Raw genomic sequence first — 12,290 nt, forward strand, 5'->3', positions numbered from 1 at the left:
GGATTGGATATTTGGACCGGAGCGGAAAGACAGGGCTGGACTGCGGCGGACTACACACATGGACTAGTAGCGGCGGCGCGTCAGCAGGTGAGCCACAGCAGCCAAAGCGGGTTCTGCTAGTGGGTGGAACTGGGGCAGAGGCGGTGGTGAGAGACTGACTGGCGGGGGCTAGACAGAGGACGGTGGGAGGTCAAGCGTTGGAGAGGAGCGAAGTCTGGGACAATGACATGCGGAAAGCGGGCGGAGCTGACGGACTAGTGCGGGAAAGTGTTGGATCTGCGGGATTGGGTGGGAACGGCGATGCGTGTGGAGGGAAGGATGGGAGTGGAGGCTCACGGTTTCTCTATCTAATATCCAAAAATCACCAGTAAGACCAACTGTGTGTTTAGCTTAGTGGTATAAGAGCAGCTCTCATGAACGTAGAAGGTCGTGGGTTCAAATCCCACAAAACACAATTCTTTTCATCTGAGTAATTTCAACTGGTCTTACTGGTGATATTTGGATATTAGATCATATAGCTTGGCCACTCAAATGGGGCTTGAAGCATATATTCCAACACACCCCCTTGCTTCATGCACCATACTTGAAGCATATATTCCAACACACCCCTTGCTTCATGTACCATGCCTATTATCCTAAGATTGGAGGGACTACTCATTATTGTACTTACACTTACGGACGTACTAGAGTATTAGGAGAGTTTTACGTGACCATATCTTTACTTACTGTGTTACTTGTGGATTCTGTGCTTGCAGAGTGCGGAGCTTTATTCACTTGCGGATTGTTACGCTATAGATCAGGCTCAGAGAGGAGCGCTGAAGGGTAGCGCATAGTAGCAGTGCGGAGCCGAGACACCAATAATCACACAGCCTGGACAAAAATATATTCTTGAAGAGGGTGGTTAGCGGACATTTCTACCAACATACCAGCTTTCCTTCTCACAATGCAGAAGGGCTTGCCTTTCAACGCAGCTGAGTCTCACCAAGCAGTATTCCATAATGGTTCCTGCTGGTTTCATTGGTCTGTATTCCTACAAGCTCGCTGAGAGCATTCTTCCTGGCGAGATGGTCAAAGCCCAGCCTGGGTGTTTATTCCTCTTGGCGAGCTGGACTTTGAAAGAGAAATACCTCTTGGTAAGCTGGACTTGGTGTCCCCAGTCCTGTGTGCCAAGTACGTGAGAAAAAGGCACAAAGTACCGCCAGTACCCGCCATAAGTACCACGGTGTGGTGCGCAGTATGGTTCAGGCTGGGAGGTAGATAAAAACTCGGTTTTTGCAGCGGCGGCAGCGGCATCTCAAGGCGCCTCAGGATTTTGTGCTCTTTTCTTATTGTCTTGTGTTTTCTTTCTTATTATGTTCCTTTTTTTTTCTATTACCTTTGTTCATTCTTTTCTTTTTCTTTCTTTTCTCACTGCGCGCTTTGGAAGGGAACAGTGGGGAGGGTTGGTTCATTTGTGCTGCTGGTTTCTTTTTGTTTTCTCTTGTTTTCTTCTTGTGTTGGTTCTTTTGTGTGTGCGCGTGTGCGGGGTGTGATTACAGGACCGCAGTGCGCGGCATCTCCTGGAATCTGAGTTTGCCCACGAACTCAGAGGAAGGGGGGTATGAAAACCTAGCTGATCCCATTAGAAATTCATCAAAGTTTATTGTTCAAGATCTGACGCCCTCCAGAGTGTCCTCCAGGAATCTTATCCATCTTATCTGCAGAGCTTTTCTAGTTTTCCTTTCATCCCCTTCTTCTCGAGTGAATTTTGACTCCTCAACTACAACAAAAAACCACCGACGCGCACTCAATGCTGTTGTAAAATCTTCCCCACCAACCTCATCGTTACAAGATCCTCACTGCTCTACCTGACCAGAAACCAGGAGGGCACTCATCCCTACACTTCAAGGATAATTAAATGGGGGTTAATTAATCGACTCCCATGATAAATTCGAGTTCCGACTCCCAAATGTCGCGGACATCCGGGGGACCGCCGCAAGACGTCCCCTGCGGGTCAACCAGACCTCAATTTGACCCGGCCGACTTTTGGGAGTCGGAAGTCGAATTCCTCCCGAAAGTTTGGGTGTCGGAAATTCAATTTCCACATATTATTTTTCATTATTTCCTCATGTCCCGCGGGGGAGTCGGGCCCCCAATTCCCCGTCCTTGCCCGGGAGTCGACCCCCAAAAATCACCCCCGTGGGAATTGAGATACATATCCCTCCTCAACTCCCACTCCTAGGCAACACCAGGCCTTCCGACTCCCACCGCGACCGCCAACGACCCCGTCCAAACGCTCTCCAACCGCCGAACCCGATCCAATCGATCGATCCAGCTTCCCGTAGCCCGCATCCACGCTCTGCCGAACGTCCAAACCGCCGAGATGTCCCAGAACGCCCTCCCTCTCACCCAGATTGCTTCCCCCGCGCGATCGGACGATGCTGTCGATCCTGAGATCCTCAAGTTGACCCAGGAGATGATTCAAGCCCAAAAAAAAGAAGAAAAAGAAGATGAAAAAGAAGATGAAGATGATGACGATGAAAGTATTGAAAGACCCGAGAAAAATCCCGACGAGATCTACAACGACCTCAAGGCCGAAATTATGTTAGATTCCTGCTTAAGTTTTCTAGATTCCTCAACTGATCATTGTATGTTAGAAGACAATAAATCTGAAAATGTAGAAAAAACACCAAAAATTCAAGAAAAACCAAAAAAAAAACGAAAGAAATGAAGAAAACTCGCCAAAAAAAACCGAAAACTTAGCTGAAAACTCCCCAGAAACCACTCGTGAGAAATCTAAGAGGAGAGCGGCCAGACAATTTGAGAATGATGGTGATGAATATGAATCAGAAGAAGACGACGACGACGCTGAGAACCCTGCCGCCGAATATGTCGCCAATTTTGATCCTGAGGTCTTTGACGTGGATCCTGACTCCGGAAATCCGCTATACGAGTTCCCTGTCCCGCCCGCCGGCAAATACACTACGCATGAAGAGATTCACGCCGCGTTAAGGGATTTTGCGCTCCGTCACGGGTACGCCGTTGCCACTAGGAGGAGTGTTGCGGGAAAAAGCAGGACCTGGAAGTGTGATAGGTAAGTACATGTTCTTTTTCTCCCATTTAGGGGTCATAATCCCGCTTGAAAAACCCCGACTCCCATTTATTGTTATCCGACTCCCATATTGTTATTCCCGACTCCCATTTTTTGATTTCCAACTCCCAAAATCTCCGCCGCCCCAATGTATTATTCCTCATTTTGTCCAACTCCGATTTTCATTTCCCCGACTCCCATGTTTTAATTCCCGACTCCCAAATTTTAAATCCCGACTCCCATTTCGAATTTGTTTTACTGATACATAATTTTTGCCTTTGGCATCCAATGGCGGGGATCCCAACCAAAACCGGCGCCCAGGCGAAGAAAAAGCAAACACAGCATCAACAAGATTAATCAACTGTCCCTTCTCCGCCGCCGCCTACTTTCAAAAAAAGAAGAATGTGTGGAAATTCACAATCAAAAATCCAGCCCACAATCACCCTCCATCCTTGTATGCCGCCGCCCACACAACAAATCGAAAGCTCACTCCGTCCCTCTACGAAGAAATGAAGCAACTAGGTGATGCCGGCTTAAAACCTGCAGCGATCCTCGAGGCAATGAAGAAGACTCACCCAGATGAACAAATTCTAGCTACCATCAGTACGATCTATACTGCCCGACGTCGTGCTCAATTGGAATCCCTTCAAGGTCTCAGCCCGGTTAGCTATCTCAACAAGACCTTACTGAACACTGATTTCACCACCGCCACCAAAGTCAACAATGAAGGAACTTTCCAAGCATTATTCTTTTGTCACGCTCGATCGGTCGAGTTGCTCACCGCCTACCCCCACATCATCCTCCTTGACTGCACGTACAAGACAAATAAATACCGAATGCCTTTACTTCACATCTCTAGTGGAATCACCGGCGCCAACAAAACTTTCAGTGTTGCCTTCTGTTTCATGGCGGAAGAAACTAAGCCTTTCTACGACTGGGCCCTCGATTCCTTGCTCACGGTTTTCAGATCACACAATATTCCTCTTCCGGCCGTCGTTATCACCAATCGTGAACAGGCCCTCATGAATTCTCTAGCCACCACTTTCCCCGACGCTAATCGAATGCTCTGTGTTTGGCATATCCAGAAGAACCTCCTCGCCAAAGCTTCAAAATACATCAAGAATCAAGAGCAAGAGAAGGAAATGCTTGGATATTGGGCGAATTTGGTCAATTTACAAACTCAGGCCGATTTCAGGTCCTCCTTTGCGCAATTTTCAACGAAATACGGCCCTGCCTTCGAGAAACACGTCACCAAAACTTGGCTGCCGGTTGCGAAGCATTATTCCAATGCTTGGACTCGAAATCTCCCCCATTTCAACAATCGCACAACCTCTCAAATGGAATCAGCACACGCTTTCATCAAGTCCCATCTTCTTGGCCCCCAGCACAGCTTCACCTCCGTCATCACGCTTATTAGCAACGCCCTCGAGTCTCAGTACCACGAAATCACGGCCAAATTCCACCAGCAGAAGATTACTAGTCTGCGCTATGTTGGTAAGATCTTTCGTGATTGCCGCGGTGTTATCACGAATTATGCGCTGCGCAAGGCCTACAACAACCTCGTGGAAGCCAAAGAATTGGATGAGGACCAGCATTGCCGCGGGGACTACCACAGACGTATGGGGATTCCATGTAAGCACCAGCTCGCCAAAGTCGTCGCGGCCGGGGACTTGATCAGTCCAGGGATGTTTCATGCCCAATGGCATATCAAGGTGAGCCGGCTGAAATTTTTTTGATTATTGATTTCCCTGTATTTTTTCCAATATGGGGGGGGGATTTTTATTTGGGAGACGGAATTGAATTTTGGAAGTCGGGAAATAATTTCTGGGAGTCGGGAATTAAATTTTGGGAGTCGGACAAATAGAACTGGGAGTCGGAGTATTACGGTGACTGATCACGTTTTCCTTTCCCTCTCCTCTCCTCACAGAGCATGCGCCCCGTCCACAAACACCAAAAAGACGAAGCCCTTTCCACCATCGACCAAATCAAACAGAAACTCCTCGCCATGACCCCTGCGCAGCTCGACATACAATTGGCCGCCATCAACCGCCTTCTAGAGGGCACAGGGACCGTGATTGACGTCAAGCTGCCAACCGAAGCCCAGAAGACCCGTGGAAGACCCAAAGGCCCGCCTAATAAATCGAAATCTACTCGCCGGGAGCCGTCAGAATTCAAACACGTCGAAAAAAAGCGCAAGAATGAACAAAAAGAAACTCAGAAGACGAAGAAAGTGAAATTTGACGCCGCTGAGAAGAAAAAATTTGAACAGAAGAAACAAGAAGATCAAGAAAAGAAGAATGAAGACCAGAAACCCAAGAGAGGACGCCCGCCCACGAAAAAATCCGTTTCAGAGGTCAAAAAACCGGTTAAAGAAGAACCAGCAAAGAAGAGACTCCTCCCAGCGCGCAAAGGAAGATCAGCCCCGCCGAAAGAGCCTGATTCAACCCCCCCTCCGCCTGAAAAAGCTCTAGACAAGCCAGCTCGGCCCCCTTTGACAAAAAAATCTCTAGAAAAGCCAGCCCCGCCAAAAAAAACTCAACAAAAGCCTGCGCCGCCGAAAAAGAAGGACGAAAGCTCAGAAGATGAAGAGCAACCCGCTCCCAAGAAGAAATGGCGCCCAATCCGAAAAAATCAACTCCCTCCTTCTCCATCTCCTCCGCCACCAGACGCTCCCATTCCTGAAAATGAACCCCCTGAAGACAATTCTCTCATTCGCTCCCTCCCCTTCATCATTCAGGATAGCGTCTCCAAGGTCTTGGACGTCGATGCAGATGAACATTGTGGATTCCGAGCAGTGGCCTGGGCTTTGGGACGCGGACAGGACGATTACAAGTGGATCCGTGACAAATTGATCGACGAAATCAACAACCACCGCGAATGGTATGTCGAGCACCAAATCTTCCACAATATCGACTCTTTCTTGGACCGACTGAGCGCAACACCAGGCTTCGTGGGTAGGAGTAAGTGGATGTCTATGCCAACAACGGGTGAAGTCATGGCCAATGCCTTCCAGCGGCCAATTTTTTTCTTCTCCAAAAACTGGTCTCAGACTTTCCTCCCATATTTCTGCCCCCCCATCTTCCTTGGTCTTGTCAAAGATCACTTTGTTCCCCTAGTCCTCAAAGTTCCTTTCTTATTCCCTGCTCCCCAGCTTCTTCGCAAGGATTGGGTTTCCAAGGCTTCTCCTGAAGCTCTCCCTTGGGAGAAAAGATTCTCTGAATGTTTCAAATGTACATCTGGGAGGAAGCTCTTGACTCGAGCAACCCATTACTAGTTGTATTTTCTTTTCTCTTTCTTAGTTTAGCATTATTAGTTTATCATTTTTATTTTGTGTTGTCTTGTTTTTTCCCATCAATACATTTATTTTCCTTTTCATTCAATTCAAGTTTCAAAATTGGGCCAATTTATTCCATGTCTAACATAACATGAAAGACATATGTGAGGTATTACACATCAGGGAAATCCTGTGTAGCCGGGAGCGGATTAGGCGGATTTCCTACTAAGGCAATTGTCGTAGTTTTCTTCCTCTGCGCTGTCCTACGCCGTTAGGAATTTTGTTTCAGTCTGTGTGGGTAATTGTAGATAAGAGGGCAAAGAATCTTTTGAGCGCCCTCCGATTTTTTGTATCTCTTCTTGATCAGAAGATATAGAGGGTTAAAGTGAGGATAAGTAGTAGGAAATTCGCCAAATCCGCCCCCCCCCCGCAAAACAGGGTCTCCCTGAGGTGTGCTAATGCCGTGAGGCTCACCAAATGCTCTAGAGAGTGTATTTACGTGGCAGAAAAATTTTGGGGGCATTTGGATCACCGTATCTCAGGATATGGCGCATTGCGGTAGTAGGAAATCCGCCAAATCCGCCCCCCCGCAAAACAGGGTCTCCCTGAGGTGTGCTAATGCCGTGAGGCTCACCAAATGCTCTAGAGAGTGTATTTATGTGGCAGAAAAAATCTGCAGGCTTCTGGAGCACCGTAGCTCAGGATTTGGTGGTTTGCCTTAGTAGGAAATCCGCAAAATCCACCCCACACTCATATGAGGTGTTGCTGATGTGTAATCCCGCCGTGAAGCTCACAATATGCTCAAAGGTGTTTCCCCAGATGGCTGTAAAATTTTGGGGGCATTTGGATGCCCCATTGAGGATTTATTGAATTTATTTGATTTGATGGGAATATTTTGGAAATAAATTTCCGACTCCCAAACTTTCGGGAGGAATTCGAGTTCCGACTCCCAAAAGTCGGCCGGGTCAAATTGAGGTCTGGTTGACCCGCAGGGGACGTCTTGCGGCGGTCCCCCGGACGTCCGCGACATTTGGGAGTCGGAACTCGAATTTATAGGAGTCGATTAATTAACCCCCAATTAAATTTCCCAAAATAAATACTCAAAGTTTGAGGTTGGGAAAATCATTGAAAAAAAATGACTCTGTACTGAAAACAAAATGCAAACTGAGCGTGCTCAGCCAAAAAAATAAAAATGTGTCAGACTGAGTAAAAAACAATGGGCACATTTTTGGGGTGATTTGTTGTACGGGCCTGCACAAGGCCCGCATGGGCCCCTAATAGGCCCGTTGGGCCCATTGAAAAAGTAGTATTTGTTTGGAATTCCGATGCTCTGCTAAAATGTGAAATGGGTCAAACTGAATAAAAAACATGGGGGTACATTTTTGGGGAGATTTTTTGGACGGGTCTGAATGAGGCCCACATGGCCCCCACAAAGCCCACTGGGCCCATTGAAAGAGTAGCCTTGGTCAAGAATGCCTATGCTCAGCTAAGAAGCAAAAATGTGTCAACCTGAGTAAAAAACATGGGGCCACACTTTTGGGGAGGGCTTATTGACAGACCTGCATCAGGCCCGTCAGGGCCCACCCAAAGCTGGTTCGGCCAACCCAGAAGTAGTCTTGGTTAAGAATGCCCATATGATGTTTCAGAACAGCACCAATTGACCACTAATCAACAGAAGATATTGAAGGGCTTCTGACCTCTGTATGACATTTGTGCACTCACAGAATGTATGTCCAGGCCCTTTGCTTTTCCTTGGAACCCTGTTGGCCTGTACGGGCCTGATGCAGGCCCATCCAAAAAGCCTCCCCAACAATGTGCCCCTAGGGTTTTTGCTCAGTCTGACACATTTTATTTCTTAGCTGAGCATATGCTTTCTTAACCAAGGCTACTCTTTCAATGGGCCCAGTGGGCTTTGTGGGGGCCATGTGGGCCTCATTCAGGCCCGTCCAAAAAATCTCCCCAAAAATGTACCCCCATGTTTTTTATTCAGTTTGACCCATTTCACATTTTAGCAGAGCATTGGAATTCCAAACAAATACTACTTTTTCAATGGGCCCAACGGGCCTGTTAGGGGCCCATGCGGGCCTTGTGCAGGCCCGTACAACAAATCACCCCAAAAATGTGCCCCATTGTTTTTTACTCAGTCTGACACATTTTTATTTTTTTGGCTGAGCACGCTCAGTTTGCATTTTTTTTCAGTACGGAGTGATTTTTTCCAATTATTTTCCCAACCTCAAACTTTGAGTATTTTTTTTGGGAAATTTAATTATCCTTGAAGTGTCAAGATTTCACCAACCCTCCAACAACTGCCACCGGCCACCGCACGGACGGAGTTCCACAACGGGTACCTGCCAGGCGGTGCTGGGTGTGGTACTTGGTCCCTGCTTTGGGCAAAAAACAGACTTGGTACCCAGTTCCAAACGGTTATTCTCTACTTTGGAAGTAGATTCAAGGCCTTTATGACAAAACTAGAGTATAAGGTGGCTATGCTGCTTCACTCTCAGGGGTACAGTGCTAACTGTCCAAATAAACTTCTGGGTCAACTTTCCTGTAGATGGGCTTTTCACTTTGACCTTTGCCAACACTGGGTTGATAAGATACCAGTAACGGTAATGTATTGATATTGTATTAATTTTTGGTGTGTTATCGTTACCGTTACCAGTAATGGCAGCGCGTTACCAATATTCAGTTTGAATATTGGATTTTTTTTCAAGCCGTTACAATATTGCCACTGATATGAAGTCAATATTGCCGCGTTATCAAGATGTTTTTGGCTCTTGTAGCCTTTTTTTTGCTCTAATACTTCCGTTGCCACGTTATCTGTGTTACAATAACGGTAACGGTATGGTAACACAGATAACGTTTCAATACGCGCAGTGCGCAAAAAAACTCGTTACTGCTAATGGTAACGGTCCAATTAAGTAACGGGGATTGATTCAATACAAAATTTGGCCCAATATTGTATCAAATCGTATCAACCCAGTGTTGCCTTTGCACACTTGAACAAGAATCTGCCTTGAGTTAAATTCATCCCTGGGCCATTGCATGCAATTATATATAGTAGGGGGGTTCAAAATTGAAACCCAGGTCTCCAGGAGGTTGCGCAGGTCCCAAATTCCAGGAAAAAAATCCCCCGCCAAAAATGTGTTTTTGGCAATTGAATTTTGAATGCCCCAAGTTGTCCAAATGCTCCTGGACTTGGATTCCTGTGCCCCACTTCTGGCATCCAATGGGCTTCAGGAAGTCCCCCTCCCGCAATTGGGGGCCCAAGGGCGCTCTATATATCACCTAGGCACACCCTGTCACAGCTTTCAACCACAAGTGGGCCCCATTCCAAACATCCGAGAAGATTCAGTGTCATCAGACTGGAATCAACACTGGGTCGCTACGCTATTTCAGCGCTACGCGTTAGCGTAGCGGAAAAAAGCGCCCATCTATTTTGCATAGCGTTAGCGCGCTGTTAGCGCCGCTACGCTGCGCTAATTTTCAGCGGCGCTACGCTGCGCTAATTTTCAGCGGCGCTAACAGCGCGCCAATTCTTTGTTAGCGTTAGCGCGCCGCTACAGTCGCTACGCTACGCTGCGCTGCGCTACACCGCTTTTAGCGGAAAAAAAGCCCTTTTTTCCTGCTAAAGTGCTGTAGCGCAGCGTAGCGCGCGCTCTTTTGCGCCCTGCATGCGTAGCGTTAGCGCAATTGCGCGCATCTGCGCTAACGCTACGCTATCAGCTAAAATAGCTGCGCACCGCGTGCGCATAGCGTTAGCGCATATGTGTGCAATTGCGCTAACGCTACGCTAAAAAATAGCGCATTTGCGCTGCGCTACGCTACGCTAACCGCTATGGTTAGCGTAGCGACCCAGTGTTGCTGGAATCCCAACAACAAGGAGGAAGCCTTGGACAATGATGACAATGAACAACAAGCTCAATAAGCTGTACTCGCTAGAGACCCCGCCGGTTGTCTGGGCACGCTTGGTTGGTGTTGAGGTCCTCAACAAGCTACCAAGCCTTACACCAGGAAAAAACAATGATCACTGGTCTGCAAGTGACATAAGAAAGTACAAAGGCCCCTTTGTACTTTGCTATGTCACTTGTTGACGAGTGATAATTGTTTTTTCCTGGTGTTAACGAAGTTGGCCATGATGAGCATCACCGGCGGCTCTGCGGAGGGTGCTACACAGGCTGGGCCCTGGAGGCAAGAGTCATTGCTGAAGGCCTTGGGAGCCTTGCAACCTCCAATACTGTGCATCAAATTGCATCGTCTTGGAAGGCCAATGTGATATGCATTGCTTGAGCATTGCAAGACAGGCTTTTCCTTGGATGTGAATTGGTTTAACCGACGCGATGCCAATAGATGCAATACCGATATTTATTGGTCTATCTGCGCATATGTTGGTTGCATCGTATTACATTGTCTCTACAATGTGATGTGAGCTTTTCTCACCCGCTTTATCAATAGAGCAATGCCATGCATCAATTTTGCGATCCGATACAGCGGATGAGCAATATGGTGCATTGTCCCAACAATGCAATACTGCTAAATGTGTGATATTGCATTTTATCGCACCTGTTTCACTGTTGATGGTGGAGGTGGAGGTGGCCGATGCGAGATATGTATGTATGTCTATTTGGGGGGCACAGTTGAGGATACAGCCAGGAGGGGTCAGGGGTGCAAAAACATGTTGATGCGAGTTGTTTCCTGACATTTTGGCCTGATTCCTGGACCTGGAACAAGTTCCAACGGTGGGCCGCTACGCTAAACTATCTGTAGCGTGCGCTATCCGCTAGTTTAGCATTGCGTAGTTCCTGGCACATTGCCGTTAGTTGTAGCGCCCGCTATGGGCCGCTACGCTACGCTAACGGGCGCTAACAGCGCTATCAGCTTTTTTAGCAGTTGAATAGCACTGCTAGCGCTGATAGCGGCGATAGAGGCCCTGTTGTTTCAAGGGGTGCCTGTTAGCGGTAGCGGGCAATCACTGCCCGCTAACGGAAAACCCTGTCATTTGTAGTTTAGATCCGCTACGCTGCGCTGAACTACGGACTAAATGTAGCGTAGTGGCCCACTGTTGGAACAACCCTCCTGGAGCCTCTTGCTAATCAGGCCCCCAGGTCCACAGGAGAGCTTCCAGGTCCGATTTTTTTCCTGGATTTTTGGACCTGGACAGCTTCCTGGATCACTTTTGAACCCCCCTAGTAAAAGAATCACACACACAAATCTACAACCTCTTCCTCAAGATCATTCCTCCTAATGGAGGACTTCCCGTCATTTTTGAATAAATCTGGAATTTCAGATTTCGCAGGGAAATCTGGAATTTGGGACTCTGGATTGCTTCGGGGATCTTCGGGGACCTAGATTTCCCTGCGAAATCTGAAATCTGGCGGCTCAGATCTGACTTTCCAGATCGACGGGAAGTCCTCCAATCTTGAAGTTACATCAACACATGACCTCTTTAAGATTGCTGGTTCTTATTAAATCACTACTCAGAACACACAGCTTTGCATTCCTCACATCAACAACCTTCCCATCTTAGGACCTCACGCTCCAGGTTTACCCGCTTGAAATTACTCAAAGGCTGACACCAGGAAGTGCCTTGAAAATAAATTACGTAATCCATTTTGTAGCTCATAGTGCGTAATGTTCTGGTTTTATTAATACAAAATACAGGTTATTGGGGAATTAGGTTCTGAAAGCAATCATTCCCTCCAATGGGATACGAGAATAGTTGATACCCGGGGCTCTCTGTTACGCGGGTGCAGTTCAGAATGAACTGTACAGTCGTAACATCTCATGTACATGGTGCGCTGATGAAGGCCAATAAATATGCAGATAGATAGCGAGGTAGATAGATCGATAAATTAGAAAATTTCAGGTCTGGGGGTCGGTGCGATCTTATTGGTTGCCGATGCAAGCATGCTTTCGATTGTAGCTTTGACGAGTTGGATGCCCATA

The sequence above is a fragment of the Puccinia triticina genome, chromosome 14A, assembly GCF_026914185.1.
Source record: "Puccinia triticina chromosome 14A, complete sequence".
NCBI lineage: Eukaryota > Fungi > Basidiomycota > Pucciniomycetes > Pucciniales > Pucciniaceae > Puccinia > Puccinia triticina.